This window comes from Prionailurus bengalensis, chromosome X, assembly GCF_016509475.1.
Source record: "Prionailurus bengalensis isolate Pbe53 chromosome X, Fcat_Pben_1.1_paternal_pri, whole genome shotgun sequence".
Taxonomy (NCBI): domain Eukaryota; kingdom Metazoa; phylum Chordata; class Mammalia; order Carnivora; family Felidae; genus Prionailurus; species Prionailurus bengalensis.
In genome coordinates, this window is record NC_057361.1 from 77078099 (window position 1) to 77102416 (window position 24318).

Genomic DNA, 24318 nt, shown 5'->3' on the forward strand with positions numbered 1-24318 from the left:
CATCCATTTTGAGCTTAGTTTTATGTATGGTGTAAGAAAGTGGTCCAGGTTCATTCTTCTGCATGTCGCTGTCCAGTTTTCCCAGCACCCAGCACCACTTATTGAAGAGACTGTCTTTATTCCATTGGGTGTTCTTTCCTGCTTTGTCAAAGATTAGTTGGCCATACGTTTGTGGGTCCATTTTGGGGTTCTCTATTGTGTTCCATTGATCTGAATGTCTGTTCTTGTGCCAGTACCATACTGTCTTGAATATTACAACTTTGTAGTATAGCTTGAAGTCTGGAATTGTGATGCCTCCTGCTTTGGTTTTCTTTTTCACGATTGCTTTGTCTATTCAGGGTCTTTCTGGTTCCATACAAACTTTAGGATTCTTTATTCTAGCTCTGTCAAGAATGCTTGTGTTACTTTGATAGGGATTGCATTGAATATGTAGATTGCTTTGGGTAGTATCGACATTTTAACAATATTTGTTCTTCTTATCCAGGAGCATGGAATCTTTTTCCATTTTTGGTGTCGTCTTCAATTTCTTTCATAAGCTTTCTATAGTTTTCAGTGTATAGAGTTTTCACCCCTTTGGTTACATTTATTCCTAGGTATTTTATTTTTTTTTTGTGCAACTGTAAATGGGATCAATTCCTTGATTTCTCTTTCTGTTGCTTCATTGTTGGTGTATAGAATGCAACCAATTTCTGTGCGTTGATTTTATATCCTGCAACTTTGCTGAATTCATGAATCAATTCTAGAAGTTATTTGGTGGAATCTTTTGGGTTTTCCATATAGAGTATCATGTCATGTGTGAAGAGTAAGAGGTTGACCTCCTCCTGGATGATTTGGATGAATTTTATTTCTTTGTGTTGTCTGATTGCTGAGTCTAAGACTTCCAATGCTATGCTGAATAACAGTGCCGAGAGTAGACATCCCTGTCTTGTTCCTGACCTTAGCGGGAAAGCTCTCAGTTTTTCCCCATTGAGGATGATATTATCATTGTGTCGTTCATATATGGCTTTTATGATCTCGAGGTATGCTCCTTCTACCCCTACTTTCTTGAGGCTTTTTATCAAGACAGGATGCTGTATTTTGTCAAATGCTTTCTCTGCATCTATTGAGAGGATCATATAGTTCTTGTCCTTTCTTTTATTGATGTGACTAATCACGTTAATTGTTTTGTGGATATCGAACCAGGCTGCATCCCCGGTATATATCCTGCTTGGTCGTGGTGAATAATTTTGTTAATGTATTGTTGGATCTGGTTGGCTAATATCTTGTTGATGATTTTTGCATCCATGTTCATCTGGGAAATTGGTTTCTAGTTCTCCTTTTTAGTGTGGTCTCTGTCTGGGTTTGGAATCAAGGTAATTCTGGCTTCATAGAAAGAGTTTGGAAGTTTTCCTTTCATTTCTATTTTTTGGAACAGCTTCAAGAGAATAGGTGTTAACTCTTCCTCAAATGTTTGGTAGAATTCCCCTGGAAAGCCATCTGGCCCTGGACTCTTGTTTTTTGGCAGATTTTTGATTACTAATTCAATTTCTTTACTGGTTATGGCTCTGTTCCAATTTTCTATTTCTTCCTGTTTCAGTTTTGGTAGTGTATATGTTTCTAGGAATTTGCCCATTTCTTCCAGATTTCTCATTTTATTGGCATATAATTGCTCATAATATTCTCTTATTATTGCTTATTATCTGATGTGTTGGTTGTGATCTCTCCTCTTTCATTCTTGATTTTATTCATTTGGGTCCCTTCCTTTTTCCTCTTGAGCACACTCACTAGTGGTTTATCAATTTTGTTAATTCTTTCAAAGAAGCAGCTTCTGGTTTCATTGATATATTCTACTGTGTTTTTGTTTGTTTGTTTCAATAGCATTAATTTCTGCTCTAATCTTTGTTATCTCCTGTCTTCTGCTGGTTTGGGGTTTTATTTGCTGTTCTTTTTCCAGCTCCTTAAGGCGGAAGGTTAGGTTGTGTATCTGAGATCTTTCTTCCTTCTTTAGGAAGGCCTGGATTGCTATATAATTTCCTCCTATGACCACCTTTGCTGAGTCCCAGAGGTTTTGGGTTATGGTGTTATCATTTTCATTGACTTCCATATACTTTTAAATTTCCTCTTTAACTGCTTGGTTAACCCATTCATTCTTTAGTAGGATGTTCTTCAGTCTCCAAGTATTTGTTACCTTTCCACATTTTTTCTTGTGATTGATTTCGAGTTTCATATCATTGTGGTCTGAAAATATGCACCTCGAACTTTTTGTAATTACTTAGGGCTGATTTGTGTCCTAGTATGTGGTCTATTCTGGAGAACGTTCCATGTGCACTGGAGAAGAATGTATATTCTGCTGTTTTAGGATGAAATGTTCTGAATATATCTATTAAGTCCATCTGGTGCAATGTATCATTCAAAGCCATTGTTTCCTTGTTGATTTTTTTATTAGATTATCTTTCCATTGCTATCAGTGGGGTGTTGAAGTCTCTAATATTATGGTATTACTATCTATGAGTTTCTTTATGTTTGTGATTAATTGATTTCTATACTTGGGTGTTGCCACATTTGGCGCATAAATGTTTACAATTGTTAGGTCTTCTTGGTGGATAGACCCCTTGACTATGATATAATGCCTTTCTGCATCTCTTGATACAGTCTTTATTGTAAAGTCTAGATTGTCTGATGTAAGTATGGCTACTCAGGCTTTCTTTTGTGGACTATTAGCATGATAGATGGTTTTCCATCTCCTTATTTTCAATCTGAAGGTGTCTTTAGGTCTAAAGTGGTCTCTTGTAAACAGCATATAGATGGATCTTGTTTTCTTATCCATTCTCTTACCCTATGTCTTTTGATTGGAGCATGGAATCCTTTGACGTTTAGAGTAAGTACTGAAAGGTATGAATTTATTGCCATTATGATGCTTGTAGAGTTGGAGTTTCTGGTGGTGTTCTCTGGTCCTTTCTAATCCTTTGTTGCTTTTGGTATTTATTTATTTTTATATATATTTTTTTCATCCTTTCTCCTCTCAGAGAGTCCCCCTTAAAATTTCTTGCAGGACTGGTTTGGTGGTCACAAACTCCTTTAATTTTTGTTTGTCTGAGAAACTTTTTACTCTCTTCTATTTTCAATGACAGCCTTGCTGAATAAAGAATTCTTGGCTGCGTATTTTTCTGATTCAGCACACTGAATATATCCTGCCACTCCTTTCTGGCCTGTCAAGTTTCTGTGGATAAGTCTGCTGCAAATCTGATCTGTCTTCCCTTGTAGATTAAGAACTTTTTTTCCCTTGCTGCTTTCATGATTCTCTCCTTGCCTGAGTATTTTGTGAATTTGACTATGATATGCCTTGTTGATGGTCAGTTTTTGTTGAATCTAATGGGGGTCCTCTGTGATTCCTGGAATTTGATGTCTGTGTCTTTCCCAGGTTAGGAAAGTTTTCCACTATGATTTGCTCACATAACACTTCTATTCCTATTTCTCTCTCTTCCTCTTCTGGGACCCCTATGATTATGATGTTCCCTTTTAATGAGTCACTGATTTCTCTAATTCTTAAATCATGCTCTTTTGCCTTGATCTCCCTCTTTTTTCTGCTTCTTATTCTCTATAAGTTTGTCCTCTATATCGCTGATTCTCTGTTCTGCCTCATCCATCCTTGACAATGCTGCATCCATCTGTGATTGCAGCTCAGTTATAGCATTTTTTATTTAATTCTGGTATTGTTTAATTCTTTTATCTCTGCAGAAAGGGATTCTAATCTATTTTTGACTCCAGCTAGTATTCTTATTGTGATTCTAAATTCTGGTTCAGACATCTTGCTTGTGTCTGTGTTTGTTAATTCCCTGGATGTCGTTTCTTCGTGCTCTTTCTGTTGGGGTGAATTCCTTCGTTTTGTCATTTTGAAGGGAGAAAAGGAATTAATGAGGTAAAAAAATTAAATTAAAAAATATTGAAATTAAAAATAAAACCACTCACACACACACAAAAATCGAATAGATGATGATAGATCCTAGGTGTGTTTTGGTCTGGGTTTTGAAAGTGGTTTGACAGAGAAAAAAATGGGGGGGGAAGGAAATCATTTAAGTATTTGAAAAAATGAATTCACTGAAGTAGACTAAAATGAGACGATGGGAGTAAAATAGAATTTGAAAAAAATATACACAAAAGTAAAGAATATAGTAGAAAAAAATTAAAGAAAAGTATTTTAATAAAAATTAAATATAAATATGAATTTTTTAGTTTTCTGTATTTAAAAGAAAGAAATGAAATGAAAAAGATAAAAAAGATTAAAAAATGAAAATCATTTGAACATTTGGAAAAGTGAATACACTGTAGTAGACTAAAATAAAATGATGGAAGTAAAGTAGAATTTGAAAAAAATTACACATAAGTAAAAATATAGTAATAAAACTAAAGACAGATATTTTTAATAAAAATAGAAAATAAAAATTATTTTTTTGTCTTTCTGTATTCAAGAAAAAGAAAAGAATTGTAAAAGAGAAAAAGAAAAAAAAGAAATTTGAATAGATGAACCTGCTAACAGATTGAAGTAGGACTGAAATTGCTTCTTTTTCCCCTAGAAGTCAGTCCATGTAGCTCTTTATAGTCTATAAATTAAGCAGCGATGAGACTTGTGTTCTTGAAGAGTGAAGTTGGCCCAGTTGGATGGGGCTCAGTGTAACAGCTCCACTCTCCACTAGATGGCGCTGCTAGCCTACTGGGGTGGATTGTTGTGGTGTTCTTATGTGCCTATGCGCATAAAAATGGCGCCACCCAGCTACCCAGTCTGTTCTCCCGGATCAGCAATCGCACACCCATCCTCTGTCTTCAGCTCTCTTCCACTCCCCGCTTTTTCACTCTTCATGACCAGGCCCCAGGCAGTACCTCTCTCCTCAGTTTTGTCTCAGATGTGGCTATTCTCCCTGGCCCCTTACTTCTCAAGGACTTCAGCTTTGATCCATTCTGCCCCTCCTCAGGAATATAGGCTGCACCCAGGAAAGCCCTGTGGAACCTGTTGTTGCTGGTGCCCCGAAACTGGCCAGGTGCCAGCCCATGCCAGAAAATGTTTGCGAGACAGTGTAGCAGCAGCATTTCAGGGATTATGGAAAATCACAACACCCATCTGGCACCAGGCTTCACCCTTAACAAACTTGCCCAGCAAATCACCAGCAAATGTGGCTGCCTTCCGGGGTCTGCTGGGACCAGGTGGCTTCAACAGTCTCTACCAAATGTCCTTCCAGCAGTGGAACTGCTTTTCCCCGTGTGGCCCGAGAACCTCCCGGACTCCACTCTGTTCCTGGGGATTCGCCTTTCCCACCAGAGCGCCGCCAGGTATCGAGCTGCGGGGTTGCAGCCTTTGTGCTCCCCTTGTTTACAGTCTTAATGGAATTTAAGCCCTCTCCTTTCTTATTTCTTCCTTTTTAGTTTAGTCCCTGTGGCTGTTTCCAATTTTCCACTTTCTCTCCAGCTGCTTTTGGGGAAGGTTGCTTTTCCCATATTCTCCCCCCTTCCCAGTCTCTGACCTCTCTCTGCCTGCAAAAGCGGTTCACTACCTTTCATGGCTTCTCACTCCCAAGTTCAGCTCTCTGCACCACACACCTGCTGAATTCTGTGGTTCAGGTTGCGCAGATTGTTGTGTTAATCCTGCAATCAGTTTCCTAGGTGTTTAGGATGGTTCAGTGTTGGTCTGGCTGTATTTCATAGACGTGAGACACACAAAAAGCTTCCATGCCATTCCACCGTATTGGCTCCTCCCCCTCAAAGTACAATTTTGATAAGAGATACAAAGCAGTATATTCATTTCCAAGGTCTGCTGTTTAAAAAAAAAAAGTGCCACTGATCCAGTGGTAAAACCACAGGCTCTTGTTCTCTCACAGTTCTAGAGACTGGAAGTCTGAAATCAAGGTCTTGGTAAGGTTATGCTCCCTCTGTAGCCTCTACAGGTGGATCCTTCCTTGCTTCTTCCAACTTCTGGTACCCCCAGGTTTTCCTTGGTTTGTGGAAGCATAATTCCAATCTCTGCTTCTGCCTTCACATGGCTTGTCTGCCTATGACAAATTTTTCCTTTTATAATGTGACACCAGTCACATTGGATTAGGACTCACCCTAAGCCATTATGACCTCATTTTAACTTGATGGTCACGTGGACAGGTACCAGTGATTAGGCTTCAACATATCTTTTTCAGGACACAATTCAACCCATAACACTGGACAAAATGATGTCTGGATACCCTTTCAAGGTCTATATCCCTTTAAATCTTTTATTCAAAGTTGAACAAGGAATCCAATTTGCATTCTATATTACTAATTTTAATATATTATTTGTAGAACATTGACTAAATGTGATAACTCTGTAAGTGCAGACATGGAGATTCAATTTACTTATCTTTCTTTAATATTACTTAGGTATCTTCCAGATTCCACACTGAAAAAATAAATAGACATCTTGGAACTAAGATCAAGTACACAGTCGTTAAAGACTAAAAACCACAGATGTCACAGGCTCCATGTGGTCAATGCCTTTAAGCAGACAGTCTGTTACAATCTGTACCAACTGATACTTCCAGATGGTGGACAAACAAAGCTCCAGGGAAGCTACATTACTTTAATCTAGCCCTATGATAAATCAACTTAATTTTTTTTTCTCCCTTAGGTAATGTAGGTGATTCTTAATTGTCTTCTTTCTTCTCCTTAAATTTGTCCTGAGGGAAAGTGGGTAGTACATAATTTGTTATTTAACAAGACTCTAATATTAATGTGGATGCTGATGGTGGATGAAATTGCAGTCCTACTGTGTAATGACAACCAGTTAAAGTAGCAGGATTGGATAAGAATGTCTTAATGAAAGCACAATACCCAGGACAAGCTCTATTAGAAGCTAGTGATACACTCTTGTAAAAGAAAATGATGAGTCGATCAAACAGTGCCAGAACAATGTTTTTCTGCAAGAACTTTTGGGATATTTCACTGCTAGACCTGATTAACTTAAATGCAAAACAAAATAAGCAGGCGGCAATGACATTTTCTGTACTATAGGGAGGAATGGTATACCAGGCCCCTTGCACCTAAGTCTCTATGAGCTTTTTAACTCTTGAACATAGGTTTAAAGATACCCCAAACTCAGATCAAGTATGCTTCTAGGCAGCAGGAAGACAGGGATCCCTAAGCCAGCCAGTAGCTTACCTGCTCTAAATCAATGTGCCTTGCTAGTGTCACTATGCTGACCTGTACTGTGGTTCTCACCCTGCTTTTGGTATCATATTCTAATAGGTGGCCTAGTTGCTATAACTAGATCTTGTTCTTCTGCCTGATTTTCTGCCTAGGTTTCTACACCATTCTTCCAATTCTGGTATTATGACCAGTCACTGAGTCCTGGAAGAACCTTGATTCCATCTTAAATTACAGCTCTATTGCTGGTTTAGGATACCTACTGAATACCTACCTGAGGTCCACTGACTGCTATTCCTATCTGTATTGTCTGTCAGAACTTAGTGGCAGATCTCCTTGGATCTCAGTTTATGCTCTCATATCTCATATTTTTGTCCTTCCCTTCTAGTAATCAGTCGGATATGGGTTCCAGTCAACCTTGCTCTGAGCCATTCTAAACACCAGTTATGAATTGGGAAAATATTTTGTTAAAAAGTGATAACTATAGGGGTGCCTCGGTGGGTCAGTCAGTTAAGTGTTCAATTCTTGATTTCAGCTCAGGTCAGGCTCCATGCTGACAGCACACGGCCTGCTTAGGATTCCCTCTCTCTCTTCCCCCCCCTCAACCTCTCTCTCCCTCTCTCTCTCAAAGATAAATAAACTTTAAAAAATGATAACTCTGAATAAGCAGTCAAAATATAAGCACTTCCTAGAAATAAAAAGTATACTTACATAATAACTTGCTTCAGAGATTAATTAGGGTGCTTGACATTGTCTACTATTATTTATATTGCATATTTTGAAGTTTTGAGACTTCTCTTTTTCCCTAGATAATCTAGGTAGTTCTTATTTCCTTTTTTTCTTCTTTTCTTTTCTTCTAGCAATGCATGTAGGATCAAGTCTGTGTTTGTTCATTTATTATGATTATTTATTTCAAACATTGTTTTACACTTAAAACTTCATGGCATATCTCTGATTTATACAGGGTTTCATACTGATGTTGAGAACTTTTTAAATTTGACTATAGCTTGAAGCTTCATTAGATGAAGGAACAGTTGCTTAATAGAAAGCTCCTATTGCGTACCGAATTGTGTCCCTCCAAATTTCTCATGTTAAAGTCCTAACCCTTAGTTCCTCAGAATATGACTATTTTTTGAAATAGGGCCTGTAAAGTGGTAATTAAGGTTACTGAGGTTATTAGGATGGGGCTCTAATCCAATAGGATTATATAAGAAGAGGAAGAGGAAACAGGGATGTGCACTCATAGAGAAAAGGCCTTGTAAAGACACAGCAAGAAGAGAGCCATCTGCAAGTTAAGGAGAGAGGCCTCCGGTGAACTAACCCTGCTGACACCTTTATCTTGGACTTCTGGCCTCCAGAACCATGAGAAAGTAAATATCTGTAAATACTCAGTCTGCAGTATTTTGTTACACTAGACCTAGCAAACTAACACACATGTTTTAAGGTCACAGTTCTCAAATAAAGAACAAATAGAAAAGAGGATGATCTTTGATACTTTGTTAATATCTTGTTCTTGAAAATTGATGCCTTCCTAGAAAGCAAACTGTGAACCTGTACAATTTTTATTAAAAATAATATATTCTAACAATGCTTTCAAACACTAGTTACAGCTAAAAGTTTTAGAAAGTTGATTAATGCTCACGAAACCTGATTATAACCTGTCTAGTCAGTTAGTTTGTTTGTTACTTCTTTATTTATTTTGCCAGTCATGAGACCTTGTGAAAGCTATTTAAGTTCTTTGAACCTTGGTTTATTTATTTAGAAAAAGGGGATAACAAGCCTTATCGTGATCACCACACAGTGCTATGAGGATCAAATGTGACAGGGTTTAAAAGTATTTTGAGGTTGCAGGGTGCCTGAGTAGCTCAGTTGGTTGGGCGTCCAACTTTGGCTCAGGTCATGATCTCATGGCTTGTGAGTTCAAGCCTCGCATCGGGCTCTGTGCTGACAGCCTGGAGCTTGTTTCAGATTCTGTGTCTCCCTCTCTCTGCTCCTCCCACACTCACACTCTGTCTCTCTCTTTCAAAAATGAAGAAACGGGGGCGCCTGGGTGGCGCAGTCGGTTAAGTGTCCGACTTCAGCCAGGTCACGATCTCGCGGTCCGTGAGTTCGAGCCCCGCATCAGGCTCTGGGCTGATGGCTCGGAGCCTGGAGCCTGTTTCCAATTCTGTGTCTCCCTCTCTCTCTGCCCCTCCCCCGTTCATGCTCTGTTTCTCTCTGTCCCAAAAATAAATAAATGTTGAAAAAAAAATAAAAAATAAAATAAAAAAAAATGAAGAATCATTTAAAAAATTTAAAAGTATTTTGAGGTTGCAAAGCTCTATACAAATATAAGGTCTTTGTTTTAGTAAACGGAAAGGATTGCTGAACATTTACAAAGGGGTTTTTTTGTTCCCCCATATTCATCAAAGTTAAAGAAGAAGTGTAAGGTAATGCATTGTTTGATACTCAACAAAAACTGCAGGGGAGAACAGACCTAAGAAGCCCAATGTCTTGTGATATACTTTAGTAGTTAAAAGTATCAGCACTGATTCAAGCATCCTCTTGAGTATGAGTGATAAGGACTAGAAGTATACAGTATGGGTAAATGAGGTGGTGTTCTCCAGGTACTGGTGAATACAGAAGGGGTTCTTAAAAGACTAAGTCTAAGCTCTGCCACTTTTAGACTAATGCAATTCTTTAAACCTTAGTTTCCTCATTTGTAAAGTGGAGAAAATAATAGCCTCATAATTTATTTACCATAGTAATTGAGGTAATAATGAATGTAAATGAGGTAATACAACATTATCACAATATATGGTAAGCACTAAATTAGTGTTGATTATGATTATTAACAATATTATTCTTATTTCTAAGAACCTAGACATTATTCAGTGGACTGTGAGTGCTCTCACACTTTTCCAAACCACAGCTGCATTATATTTTAACACCCTTAACTCTCACAGATAAGCTTTGCAGAATAGCTAAAGAAATGCAAAACTTAGAAAGTGATCATGGAAAGGGAAGGGGAAAAATAGTTTTGAACAGACAGGGAGGCAAACCACAAGAGACTCTTAATACAGAGAATAAATTGAGGGTTGATATGGGGACAGAGGAGAGGAGAAAATGGGGGATGGGCATTGAGGAGGGCACTTGTTGGGATGAATACTGGACGTTGTATGTAAGCGATGAATCATGGGAATCTACCCTCAAAACCAAGAGCACACTGTATAAACTCTATGTTAGCTAATTTGACAATAAATTATATTTAAAAAAATTAAGTGATCATGGAAAGGAAATTAGTTCAAAACAAACAAGTTCATGCATGTGGTTTTCATTTTCCTGCAAAAGAAACCAAAGTCCAAGTTTATACTATCAGCCCAAATTGAGTAACACAATCCAAATTTGTATTCTACAATAGAGCATTCTACATGTGGGCAAGCATAAACTATGGTGAATTTGATCAGGTCACAGGTCAGTATTTGAGTGCTGAAGTTCAAACTGGGTTTAAATAAAGAAACAGAAGAATTGAGGCCAGAAGAGGAAAAGGAGAGCAGATATAGTGGTTCATACAGAAGCAGAGCTGGGGTAGGACACAAAAGGTGCCTGTTTGATGGTTTGTTCTGCAATGATTCAAGCATCCTCATGAGTATGAGTGATAAGGACTAGGAGAAATATGCAGTATGGATAAATGAGGCAGTGTTCTCCAGGCAATGGTGAATACAGAGGGGTTCTTAATCAACAGGGAGTCCTAAGAATTCTAAAAGCCCTTAGCTATTTTTGCATAAGTATGTGAGTCTGAAAAATTAACTTCTAGATATCTAGACAATATGCTGATCAGGCACAGCAGTAGGAACTGACCTGAGGTTCTAGACTATCTGCATTTTGATCTTAGTATATGATATGTATGTTAATTGTGTCCACCATGCATTTTACAGATATTCTTTTTATATTGCAATTAGCTAGGGAAGAAGATACACTGGGAAGGAAAAGAGAGGCCTTGATAAAAAAATGACTAACATAGATAGTTTATCATATGTTCTAAATGCTTTATACATGATTATCTCTTTTAATCTTCCCAATATTCCTGTGGGGTAAGCATTATTATTGTCCTATTTTCCAGATGGTAACCCAAGGTATGGTGGGACTAAGTGACTTAAGTAGTGAATCCATGATTCAAAACTAAGCAGTTGATCCCCAATTTCTTTAGCATCCATGTTGAGCATCTTAACGTGACTCAATAAATATTTGTCCAATCAATGAGTAAATAAATGTTGAATGTTATAAAAGGTTAATTATATGTGTACACCCTGATCCTCTTAATTTGCAAGTACACTGGCTATAAAGGAATGTTTTCTACAGTTTTTGTACCTACTTCTTCCTCCCCCACTTCCAGTGCTTACAGATCATTGGTACTGATGATGGAAACAAGAATTAGATTTAATGTCTAATGGGCAATTCGCACTTACCATGTACACAAAAGCACTCTTTATTTTATTCCCCAAACCTGCTCCACCTTCAGCCTTTCTGATCTCAATTAATCCTGTTGACTTTATCTTCAAAATATTCCCAAATCTGACTACTTCTCACTACTCCCATTGCCACCACCAATTATCTCCTGGGTTATTGCAATGACTGGTTTCCCTGATTCTCCCCTGGTCTCTTTTCAGCAGCAGAGTTATCCCATTAATAATCTAAGTCAGATCATGTCATTTCCCCTCTTCACTTTAATGGCTCCCCTTCTCAGTCTGAGTCAAAGAACTTACAAATGGCTGATAAATCTGTACAAGATTATCTCTCTGACTCCAACCTGTAAATCTCTGTCCCTCCCATGTTCACTGCAGCCACACTGGCTTCTGCACTGGTCCTCTAATTCATGAGAATACTCTCCACATAAGGACTGTTTCTCTGCCTGAAATTTTCTTTCTCCCATACCTGTATGGCTCACTTCTCACCTACATTGAGTCTTTTCTTGTATGTCACTTCAGTAAGAAATATGCTGACAATCCTATTTAAAATCACACCCTCACTCTCCTGTACTTCAGATACTTTTACCCCGCTTTAGTCATTTTTTATAAAGTCCTTAGCTTTATAACATACAATAAAATCTACTGATGTATTCTATTTACTGTGCATCTCCCTCCACTAGAATCTTACAAGGGTAAGTCTTTTTGTCTGTTCTGTACACTGATGTGCCTCTAGAAGAGAGCAGGGCACAGAGTTACCAAAAATTAATATGTTTGTTGAATTAGATAGGAGACTCTCATGTGGAATATTGATGAAAAGGCCTCAAGTTAGGGGAAATCTATGTAGTTGCACTTAAAGCAACATCTCAAGATAATTTAAGTCAATGATAAGTTGTTCAAGCTGGTAAAACCCACCTCCAACCCCCACCTAGTTTGTTCTAAGCTAGTATAGGTGTATTTAAACTGTACTGGTATATACTGTTCACATCAAGAAAGCTTATGATATCCACAAAACAAACCCATCATCCAGAACAAAATGTAAACCAGCACTCAAAAATGTCAAAATAAAATAATACTTCTAAAAGTCTGCCCTGCAAATGAACAAATTAAAATAGACTGTTACAAATGTTAAAAATAAAACTGATAGGGGTGCCTGGGTGGCTCAGTCGGTTAAGTGTCCGACTTCGGCTCAGGTCATGATCTCGCGGTCCGTGAGTTCAGCCCCGTGTCGGTCTCTGTGCTGACAGCTCAGAGCCTGGAGCCTGTTTCAGATTCTGTGTCTCCCTCTCTCTCTCTGACCCTCCCCCGTTCATTCTCTGTCTCTCTCTGTCTCAAAAATAAATAAACATTTAAAAAAATAAATAAAACTGATAAATTTATGAAAACTAATACATTTGCTAAACTCATAAAAACATTTTTTTAAACATGAGATCTTGTTTAGCCCATCCCACCACCCACCTCCACTTCAGCAACCCTCAATTTGTTCTCTGTATTTAAGAGTCTCTTATGATTTTTTATCTCTGTTTTTTATCTTATTTTATTTTTTCTTCCCTTTCCCTATGTTCATCTATTCTGTTTCTCAAATTCCACATATGAGTAAAATCATATATCTGTCTTTCTCTGACTTATTTCACTTAGCATAATGCACTCCAATTCCATCCACATTGTTGCAAATAGCAAGATTTCATTATTTTTGAAGTTTATCCGTTCATCAGTAGATAGACATTTAGACTCTGTCATAAGTTGGCCTTTGTTGATAATGCTGTTATAAATGTTGGAGTGCTCGTGCCCTTAGAATCATTTTTTTGTATCCTGTGGGTAAACACCAGGTAGTGCAATTTCTGTGTTGTAGGGTAGTTCTATTTTCAACTTTTTGAGAAACCTCCACATTGTTTTCCATTGTAGCTGCACCAGTTTGCATTCCCACAGTATAAGAGTGTTCCTCTTTCTCCACATCCTCGCCAGCATCTGTTGTTTCGTGAGTTGTTAATATTAGTCATTCTGACAGGTGTGAGGTGGTATCTCATTGTGGTTTTGATTTGTATTTCCCTGATGATGAGTGATGTTGAACATATTTTCATGTGTCTGTTAGCCATCTGGATGTCTTCTTAGGAAAAGTGTTTATTCATGTCTTCTGTCCATTTCTTCTAATGCACGTTAAGAAAAGCAGTTTTTGGGATGAGCACTGGGTGTTACTTCTAAGTGATGAATCACTAAATTCTACTCATGAGACCAATACTACACTATATGTTAACTAACTTGAATTTGTAAATAAATAAATAAATAAATAAATACTATGAGATTTTGCTTATTTCTTCATTGTTAGTACAAAATACTGAATCATGTCCTTCAGTAGGTGAATGGATAAATAAACTGTAGTTCATTCAGACAATAGAATATTTTTCAGCATTAAAAAGATATGAGCTATCAAGCCATGAAAATACATGGAGGTACCTCAGTGCAAATTACTAAATGAAAGAAGAAATCTGAAAAGTATATATACTCTATGATTCCAACTATATGACTTTTTGGAAAAGGCAATACTATGGAGACAGTAAAAAAAAAAATCATTGGTTGCCAAGGATTGTGTGAGGGGATAAATAGGAGGAGCACAGAGGAATTTTAAGAAAGTGAAAATACTTTATGATACTATAATGATGAACACATGTCATTATGTTCTGTCCAAACCAATAAAAGGTACAACACCAAGAGTGAACCCCAATGTAAACTATGCACATTCAGTGATTATTCTGTGTCAATATAGTCTCATCAGTTGTAACAAATGTACCACTCTGGTGGGGAATGTTGTTAGTAGGAGAAGCTATGCATGTGTGGCAGCAAGGAAGTACACAAGAAATGTCTGTATCTTTCCCTCATTTTTGCTGTGAACCTAAAACTGCACTAAAAAAATAAAGCCTAGTTTAAAAAACAACTAACATCTGAGCAGCATAGTATGTTTCATACATTTCTATTTGCACTTATTATTACAGAAGTAGTATATGTACATTATAGAAAATTAAAAAATAGAAGTAAGCAAAATGTATAAAAACTAAGTCTTCACACTGCCACCACCAGAGATCCCTTATGTTAATTCTAGTGCATATGTTTCTTAACTTCATTTAAGGATGTATATATACAATATAAGGTCTTATATATTTTTTTTCACCAAGATAATATTATGCTGCTTAGCATCTGCTTTCCTTAAGTTAATGACCTTTATCTTTCAATTTCAGTAAGATATCATCTCATCTAATATCCAAACTACATTGAAATTCTCCTCAATTGAATGAAAAATGGCATTTGCAGCTAGTCAAAAACAGTATCCAATCCATGACAATACACTGATAAATCACCTTTAAAGTGCCAGTAACCCAAGATCCTTTAATCATATTATTTTACTTTAAAATAATATTTCGAGTTTACTATTGAAGATGTCAGCGTAGGAGGACGCTGGGCTCACCGAGCGTCCTGCTGATCACTTAGATTCCACCTACACCTGCCTAAATAACCCAGAAAACCACCAGAGGATTAGCAGAACAGAGTCTCCGGAGCCAAGCGCAGACGAGAGGCCCACGGAAGAGGGTAGGAAGGACGGCGAGGCGGTGCACGCTCCAAGGACTGGCAGGAGGGAGCCGGGGGGAGGGGTGGCTCACCAGCCAAGCAGAGCCCCCGAGTCTGGCTGGCAAAAGCAGAGGGGCCTGACGGACTGTGTTCCCACAGCAAGCGCGACTTAGCGTCTGGGAGGTCATAAGTTAACGGCTCTGCTCGGAAGCGGGAAGGCTGGAAGACAAAGGGAGGGAGAGCTGCTGAGCACCCAGAGGACAGAGCTCAGTTTGGAGGGGAACAAAGGCACTCACCAGCGCTATCTCCCCTGCCCAACCCCCAGCCAAAATCCCAAAGAGAACCACTTCCTGCCAGGGAACTTGCTAGCTCAGCGCAAACACCCAACTCTGTGCTCCTGCGGAGCCAAACTTCCGGCAGCAGATCTGACTCCCTCCCGCTGCCACAGGGCCCCTCCTGAAGTGGATCACCTAAGGAGAAGCGAGCTAAGCTTGTGCCTCCTGCCCCAGTGCACCTTGCCTACCCACCCCGGCTAATATGCCAGATCCCCAGCACCACAAGCCTGGCAGTGTGCAAGTAGCCCAGATGGGCCACTCCACCCCACAGTGAATCCCACCCCTAGGAGAGGGGAAGAGAAGGCACACACCAGTCTGACTGTGGCCCCAGCGGTGGGCTGGGGGCAGACATCATGTCTGACTGTGGCCCCGCCCACCAACTCCAATTATACACCACAGCACAGGGGAAGTGCCCTGCAGGTCCTCACCACGCCAGGGACTATCCAAAATGACCAAGCGGAAGAATTCCCCTCAGAAGAATCTCCAGGAAATAACAACAGCTAATGAACTGATCAAAAAGGATTTAAATAATATAACAGAAAGTGAATTTAGAATAATAGTCATAAAATGAATCTCTGGGCTTGAAAACAGTATACAGGACAGCAGAGAATCTCTTGCTACAGAGATCAAGGGACTAAGGAACAGTCACGAGGAGCTGAAAAATACTTTAAACGAAATGCAAAACAAAATGGAAACCACCACGGCTCGGATTGAAGAGGCAGAGGAGAGAATAGGTGAACTAGAAGATAAAGTTATGGAAAAAGAGGAAGCTGAGAAAAAGAGAGATAAAAAAATCCAGGAGTATGAGGGGAAAATTAGAGAACTAAGTGATACACTAAAAAGAAATAATATACGCATAATTGGTATCCCAGAGGAGGAAGAGAGAGGGAAAGGTGCTGAAGGGGTACTTGAAGAAATCATAGCTGAGAACTTCCCTGAACTGGGGAAGGAAAAAGGCATTGAAATCCAAGAGGCACAGAGAACTCCCTTCAGACGTAACTTGAATCGATCTTCTGCATGACATATCATAGTGAAACTGGCAAAATACAAGGATAAAGAGAAAATTCTGAAAGCAGCAAGGGGTAAACGTGCCCTCACATATAAAGGGAGACCTATAAGACTCGTGACTGATCTCTCTTTTGAAACTTGGCAGGCCACAAAGAATTGGCACGAGATTTTCAGTTTGCTAGACAGAAAAAATATGCAGCCGAGAATCCTTTATCCAGCAAGTCTGTCATTTAGAATAGAAGGAGAGATAAAGGTCTTCCCAAACAAACAAAAACTGAAGGAATTTGTCACCACTAAACCAGCCCTACAAGAGATCCTAAGGGGGACCCTGTGAGACAAAGTCCCAGAGACATCACTACAAGCATAAAACATACAGACATCACAATGACTCTAAACCCGTATCTTTCTATAATAACACTGAATGTAAATGGACTAAATGCGCCAACCAAAAGACATAGGGTATCAGAATGGATAAAAAAACAAGACCCATCTATTTGCTGTCTACAAGAGACTCATTTTAGACCTGAGGACACCTTTAGATTGAGAGTGAGGGGATGGAGAACTATTTATCATGCGACTGGAAGCCAAAAGAAAGCTGGAGTAGCCATACTTATATCAGACAAACTAGACTTTAAATTAAAGGCTGTAACAAGAGATGAAGAAGGACATTATATAATAGTTACAGGGTCTATCCATCAGGAAGAGCTAACAATTATAAATGTCTATGCACCGAATACCGGAGCCCCCAAATATATAAAACAATTACTCATAAACATAAGCAACCTTATTGATAAGAATGTGGTAATTGCAGGGGACTTTAACACCCCACTTACAGAAATGGATAGATCATCTAGACACACGGTCAATAAAGAAACAAGGGCCCTGAATGAGACATTGGATCAGATGGACTTGACAGATCTATTTAGAACTCTGCATCCCAAAGCAACAGAATATACTTTCTTCTCGAGTGCACATGGAACATTCTCCAAGATAGATCATATACTGGGTCACAAAACAGCCCTTCATAAGTTTACAAGAATTGAAATTATACCATGCATACTTTCAGACCACAATGCTATGAAGCTTGAAATCAACCACAGAAAAAAGTCTGGAAAACCTCCAAAAGCATGGAGGTTAAAGAACACCCTACTAACGAATGAGTGGGTCAACCAGGCAATTAGAGAAGAAATTAAAAAATATATGGAAACAAACGAAAATGAAAATACAACAATCCAAACGCTTTGGGACGCAGCAAAGGCAGTCCTGAGAGGAAAATACATTGCAATCCAGGCCTATCTCAAGAAACAAGAAAAATCCCAAATACAAAATCTAACAGCACACCTAAAGGAACTAGAAGCAGAACAGCAAAGGCAGCCTAAACCCAGCAGAAGAAGAGAAATAATAAAGATCAGAGCAGAAATAAACAATATAGAATCTAAAAAAACTGTAGAGCAGATCAACGAAACCAAGAGTTGGTGTTTTGAAAAAATAAACAAAATTGACAAACCTCTAGCCAGGCTTCTCAAAAAGAAAAGGGAGATGACCCAAATAGATAAAATCATGAATGAAAATGGAATTATTACAACCAATCCCTCAGAGATACAAACAATTATCAGGGAATACTATGAAACATATGCCAAAAAACTGGACAACCTGGAAGAAATGGACAAATTCCTGAACACCCACACTCTTCCAAAACTCAATCAGGAGGAAATAGAAAGCTTGAACAGACCCATAACCAGCGAAGAAATTGAATCGGTTATCAAAAATCTCCCAACAAATAAGAGTCCAGGACCAGATGGCTTCCCAGGGGAGTTCTACCAGACGTTTAAAGCAGAGATAATACCTATCCTTCTCAAGCTATTCCAAGAAATAGAAAGGGAAGGAAAACTTCCAGACTCATTCTATGAAGCCAGTATTACTTTGATTCCTAAACCAGACAGAGACCCAGTAAAAAAAGAGAACTACAGGCCAATATCCCTGATGAATATGGATGCAAAAATTCTCAATAAGATACTAGCAAATCGAATTCAATGGCATATAAAAAGAATTATTCACCATGATCAAGTGGGATTCATTCCTGGGATGCAGGGCTGGTTCAACATTCGCAAATCAATCAACGTGATACATCACATTAACAAAAAAAAAAGAGAAGAACCATATGATCCTGTCAATCGATGCAGAAAAGGCCTTTGACAAAATCCAGCACCCTTTCTTAATAAAAACCCTTGAGAAAGTCGGGATAGAAGGAACATACTTAAACATCATAAAAGCCATTTATGAAAAGCCCACAGCTAACATCATCCTCAACGGAGAAAAACTGAAAGCTTTTTCCCTGAGATCAGGAACACGACAGGGATGCCCACTCTCGCCGCTGTTGTTTAACATAGTGCTGGAAGTTCTAGCATCAGCAATCAGACAACAAAAGGAAATCAAAGGCATCAAAATTGGCAAAGATGAAGTCAAGCTTTCGCTTTTTGCAGATGACATGATATTATACATGGAAAATCCGATAGACTCCACCAAAAGTCTGCTAGAACTGATACATAAATTCAGCAAAGTTGCAGGATACAAAATCAATGTACAGAAATCAGTTGCATTCTTATACACTAACAATGAAGCAACAGAAAGACAAATAAAGAAACTGATCCCATTCACAATTGCACCAAGAAGCATAAAATACCTAGGAATAAATCTAACCAAAGATGTAAAGGATCTGTATGCTGAAAACTATAGAAAGCTTATGAAGGTAATTGAAGAAGATATAAAGAAATGGAAAGACATTCCCTGCTCATGGATTGGAAGAATAAATATTGTCAAAATGTCAATACTACCCAAAGCTATCTACACATTCAATGCAATCCCAATCAAAATTGCACCAGCATTCTTCTCGAAACTAGAACAAGCAATCCTAAAATTCATATGGAACCACAAAAGGCCCCGAATAGCCAAAGGAATTTTGAAGAAGAAGACCAAAGCAGGAGGCATCACAATCCCAGACTTTAGCCTCTACTACAAAGCTGTCATCATCAAGACAGCATGGTATTGGCACAAAAACAGACACATAGACCAATGGAATAGAATAGAAACCCCAGAACTAGACCCACAAACGTATGGCCAACTCATCTTTGACAAAGCAGGAAAGAACATCCAATGGAAAAAAGACAGTCTCTTTAACAAATGGTGCTGGGAGAACTGGACAGCAACATGCAGAAGGTTGAAACTAGACCACTTTCTCACACCATTCACAAAAATAAACTCAAAATGGATAAAGGACCTGAATGTGAGACAGGAAACCATCAAAACCTTAGAGGAGAAAGCAGGAAAAGACCTCTCTGACCTCAGCCGTAGCAATCTCTTACTCGACACATCCCCAAAGGCAAGGGAATTAAAAGCAAAAGTGAATTACTGGGACCTTATGAAGATAAAAAGCTTCTGCACAGCAAAGGAAACAACCAACAAAACTAAAAGGCAACCAACGGAATGGGAAAAGATATTCGCAAATGACATATCGGACAAAGGGCTAGTATCCAAAATCTATAAAGAGCTCACCAAACTCCACACCCGAAAAACAAATAACCCAGTGAAGAAATGGGCAGAAAACATGAATAGACACTTCTCTAAAGAAGACATCCGGATGGCCAACAGGCACATGAAAAGATGCTCAATGTCGCTCCTCATCAGGGAAATACAAATCAAAACCACACTCAGGTATCACCTCACGCCAGTCAGAGTGGCCAAAATGAACAAATCAGGAGACTATAGATGCTGGCGAGGACGTAGAGAAACGGGAACCCTCTTGCACTGTTGGTGGGAATGCAAATTGGTGCAGTCGCTCTGGAAAGCAGTGTGGAGGTTCCTCAGAAAATTAAAAATAGACCTACCCTATGACCCAGCAATAGCACTGCTAGGAATTTACCAAGGGATACAGGAGTACTGATGCATAGGGCCACTTGTACCCCAATGTTCATAGCAGCACTCTCAACAATAGCCAAATTATGGAAAGAGCCTGAATGTCCATCAACTGATGAATGGATAAAGAAATTGTGGTTTATATACACAATGGAATATTACGTGGCAATGAGAAAAAATGAAATATGGCCTTTTGTAGCAACGTGGATGGAAGTGGAGAGTGTGATGCTAAGTGAAATAAGCCATACAGAGAAAGACAGATACCATATGCTTTCACTCTTATGTGGGTCCTGAGAAACTTAACAGGAACCCATGGGGGAGGGGAAGGAAAAAAAAAAAAAGAGGTTAGAGTGGGAGAGAGCCAAAGCATAAGAGACTGTTAAAAAGTGAGAACAAACTGAGGGTTGATGGGGGGTGGGAGTCAGGAGAGTGTGGGTGATGTGTATTGAGGAGGACACCTTTTGGGATGAGCACTGGGTGTTGTATGGAAACCAATTTGACAGTAAATTTCATATATTAAAAAAAAATAAATATAAAAAAATAAACTAGTTTACTATTATAATAATTCTTGCTCATGGCTAAAAATTAAAAAAATACGATGGTGTATAACCGAGAAGCACAAATATACCTCTCCCCATAGTTTTGTTGTAGAGGTAGACACTATTTGCAATCTCTTGTGTATCCTTCCAGAAACAATCATAGGTATATATAATTTCCCTTTAAAAAAGATATGTATATAATGCCACTACATAACTAGAATTATTTTACTTAAAGGCTATCTTGAATATCTTTCCATATCTTGAATATTTCTCCACAATATATATCCTTGTTGTTCTTGTGATTTCTGTATTTACATACATTTGTGCATATATGTTATTTTCATAGCTGATTAGTATTGAGTTGGATGTATGTAATTTTTAATTTTTAATTTATGAACATTTAAGATATTTCAAGCGTTTTGTTGTTACCATTGTTGTTAGCTTACTTTTAATAAATGATTGACATCAAAAAAAATATAAAATAAAATAAAATAAAATAAAATAAAATAAAATAAAATAAAATAATATTTCCAACTGGTGAATGAGATTAAGGGTACACTTATTGTGATAAGCACTGAATGATGTACAGAGTTGTGGAATCACTATATTGTATACCTTTAAATAATATAACACTGTATGACAATTACAATAGAATTAAAATAAAAAAATTTCCAACTGTAGAAGCACTATCTTATCTAAAAATATTTATTTCTATTGCTTTTATCTGAATATGATTTAAACTCTGTTCAGTATACATTCATCAGTGATTTTTTGAATAAATTTGTAGAATATATATTAAAATGTACAAAATCTTCAAATATGAAAATTAGAGAAACCTCATTCAATTATAAGAAAAATCTTTAGATCATTGTAACTGTTCAAAGAAAAATACACAGTGTCATAGGAAAACCCATTTTTCCTGAGTTTGTATTAGCACGGTCATTACTCATCTGAAACTGATTTCTTAATTGATTTTTCTTTTATTATATACAAAAATGTCCATGTTCTGTGGCATTTCATTAAGCTTTTCAGTAAAAAAGGGAATCTTATATCTGTTACTTTTATTTATAACAAAGGGTTATGTGATAAAATGATAAAGACCCTGGAATTAATGGAAACTATTTCTTATATTCAACTTTTTTTTTCTTCAGTATCCCTTAAATTTCAATATATATTGTCCTTATAAACAATTAATGGAAGACTTACCATGGTCATTTTCTAAATTAATCTTCTGTCTAAATATAAAGTACAAGCACATAACATTTGTAAATTTAATAAATCCATACATCTGTCTTTATGTGTTTCAGGTTTGGGTATTATGTAAAGAAAACTGAAGACTCTCAAATTAAATTTTTCATAATGTTTTTAAAAATTCTGGAACTATTATCTCAATATCTTGTTAAACGAGACAGTTATCCCCAAAGATAAAATTAACATGTGGTCAGTTTATTTATTTGTTTGTTTGTCTGGTTTTAACATGTGGTCAATTTATTTATTTGTTTATTTCTCTGTTTTTGTGGTCACTTTAAGGTGCTACTTACTAGAAAACAGTATGGCAGTTGTTTATAAAAGTAAAAATGTAACTATTATACAACCTAGCAATCACATCTCGACATTATCCCACAGAATTGAAAACTCATTTTCATACACAAAGCCTATACACAACGCAGCAATCACACCTCTTGGCATTTAGTTTTGAATACTAACCCTTTGTTGGACATGTCATTTGCAAATATCTTCTGCTATTCAGTGGATTGTCTTTTAGTTTTGTTGCTTGCTTTCCTTTGCTGTGCAGAAACTTTGTAAAGAAACTTTTATTTTGATGTAGTTTCAATAGTTTATATTTGCCTATGTTTCCACTGCCTCAGGAGACATATCTGATGTCAGATAAATTATTTCCTGTGATCTCTGCTAGGATTTTTATGGTTTTACGTACCATATATTGGTCTTTAATCCATTTTGAATTTATTTTTGTGTATGGTGTACTAAAGTGGTCCAATTTTTGCTTTTGTATGTAGCTTTTGCATGTAGCTGTACAGTTTTCCCAAACAGCATTTGCTGAAGAGACTGTATTTTTCCTATTGGTTATTTTGCCTCCATTGTCAAAGATTAATTGATCATACAATCATGGGTTTGTTTCTGGGTTTTTATTCTTTTCCATTGATGTATGTGTCTACTTTTCTTCCAGGACCATAGTGTTTTGATTACTATAGTACAGTACTGTAATTTGAAGCCCAATAGTGTGATGCTTACAGGTCTACTTTTCATTTTCAAGATTGCTTTGGGTATTTGAGGTCTTTTGTGGTTCCATATAAACTTTAAAATTGTTGTAGTTCTGTGAAAAATACTACTAGTATTTTTGATAAGTATTGAATTATGTAGATTGCTTCACATAATATTGACATTTTGACAATATTTGCTCTTATAATACATAAGCATGGAATATCTTTCCATTTCTTTGTGTCATCTTCAATTTCTTTCATCAGTATTTTATAGTTTTCAGAGTAGGTCTTTCACTTCTTTGGTTAAAGTTTTTCTTAGGCATTTTATTATTTTTGGTGCAATTGTAAATGGTATCTTTTTTTAATGCCTATTTATTTTTGAAAGAGAGAGACAAAGCACAAGTGGGGGAGGAGCAGAGAGAGAGGGAGACACAGAATCCAAAGCAGGCTCCAGCCTTTGAGCTGTCAGCACAGAGCTCGACACAGGACTTGAACTCACAAACCGCGAGATCATGACCTGAGCCAAAGTTGGATGCTTAACCGACTGAGCCACCCAGGTGCCCCAAAATGGGATCATTTTAATTTCTCTTTCTGTGGCTGCATTTTAGCGTATAGAAATGCAACAGATTTCTGTATATTGATTTTGTATCCCACGACCGTCTGAATTCATTTATCAGTTCTAGTAGTTTTTTGGTGGAGACTTTTGGGTTTTCTATATACAGTATCACGTCATCTGTAAATAGTGAAAGGTTTACTTCTTCCTTACTCACTTGGATGCCTCTTATTTCTTTTTGTTGTCTGATTGCTGTGTCTCAGACTTTCAATACTATGTTGAATAGAAGTGGTAAGAGTGGGCATCCTTATCTTGCTCCTTACCTCACGGGAAAAGCTCTCTGTTTTTCCCCATTGAGTGTAATGTTCTCTGTGGATTTTTCTTTTTTTTTAATTTTTTTTAATGTTTATTTATTTTTGAGACAGAGAGAGACAGAGCATGAACGGGGGAGGGTCAGAGAGAGGGAGACACAGAATCTGAAACAGGCTCCAGGCTGCGAGCTGTCAGCACAGAGCCTGACGTGGGGCTTGAACACATGAACCGCGAGATCATGACCTGAGCTGAAGTCAGCCGCTTAACCGACTGAGCCACCCAGGCGCCCCT

General features: G+C 37.7%; 1 long non-coding RNA gene across 1 annotated transcript; it reads right to left on the reverse strand.

The window, feature by feature from the left end:
• Positions 1-268: 268 nt before the first annotated feature.
• On the reverse strand, positions 269-23830 carry LOC122477877. The gene is made up of 3 exons (XR_006295777.1): positions 23820-23830; positions 10336-10345; positions 269-437 (listed from the first exon to the last, which is right to left on the reverse strand). It is a non-coding gene; the product is annotated as an uncharacterized LOC122477877 (long non-coding RNA).
• Positions 23831-24318: the final 488 nt, after the last annotated feature.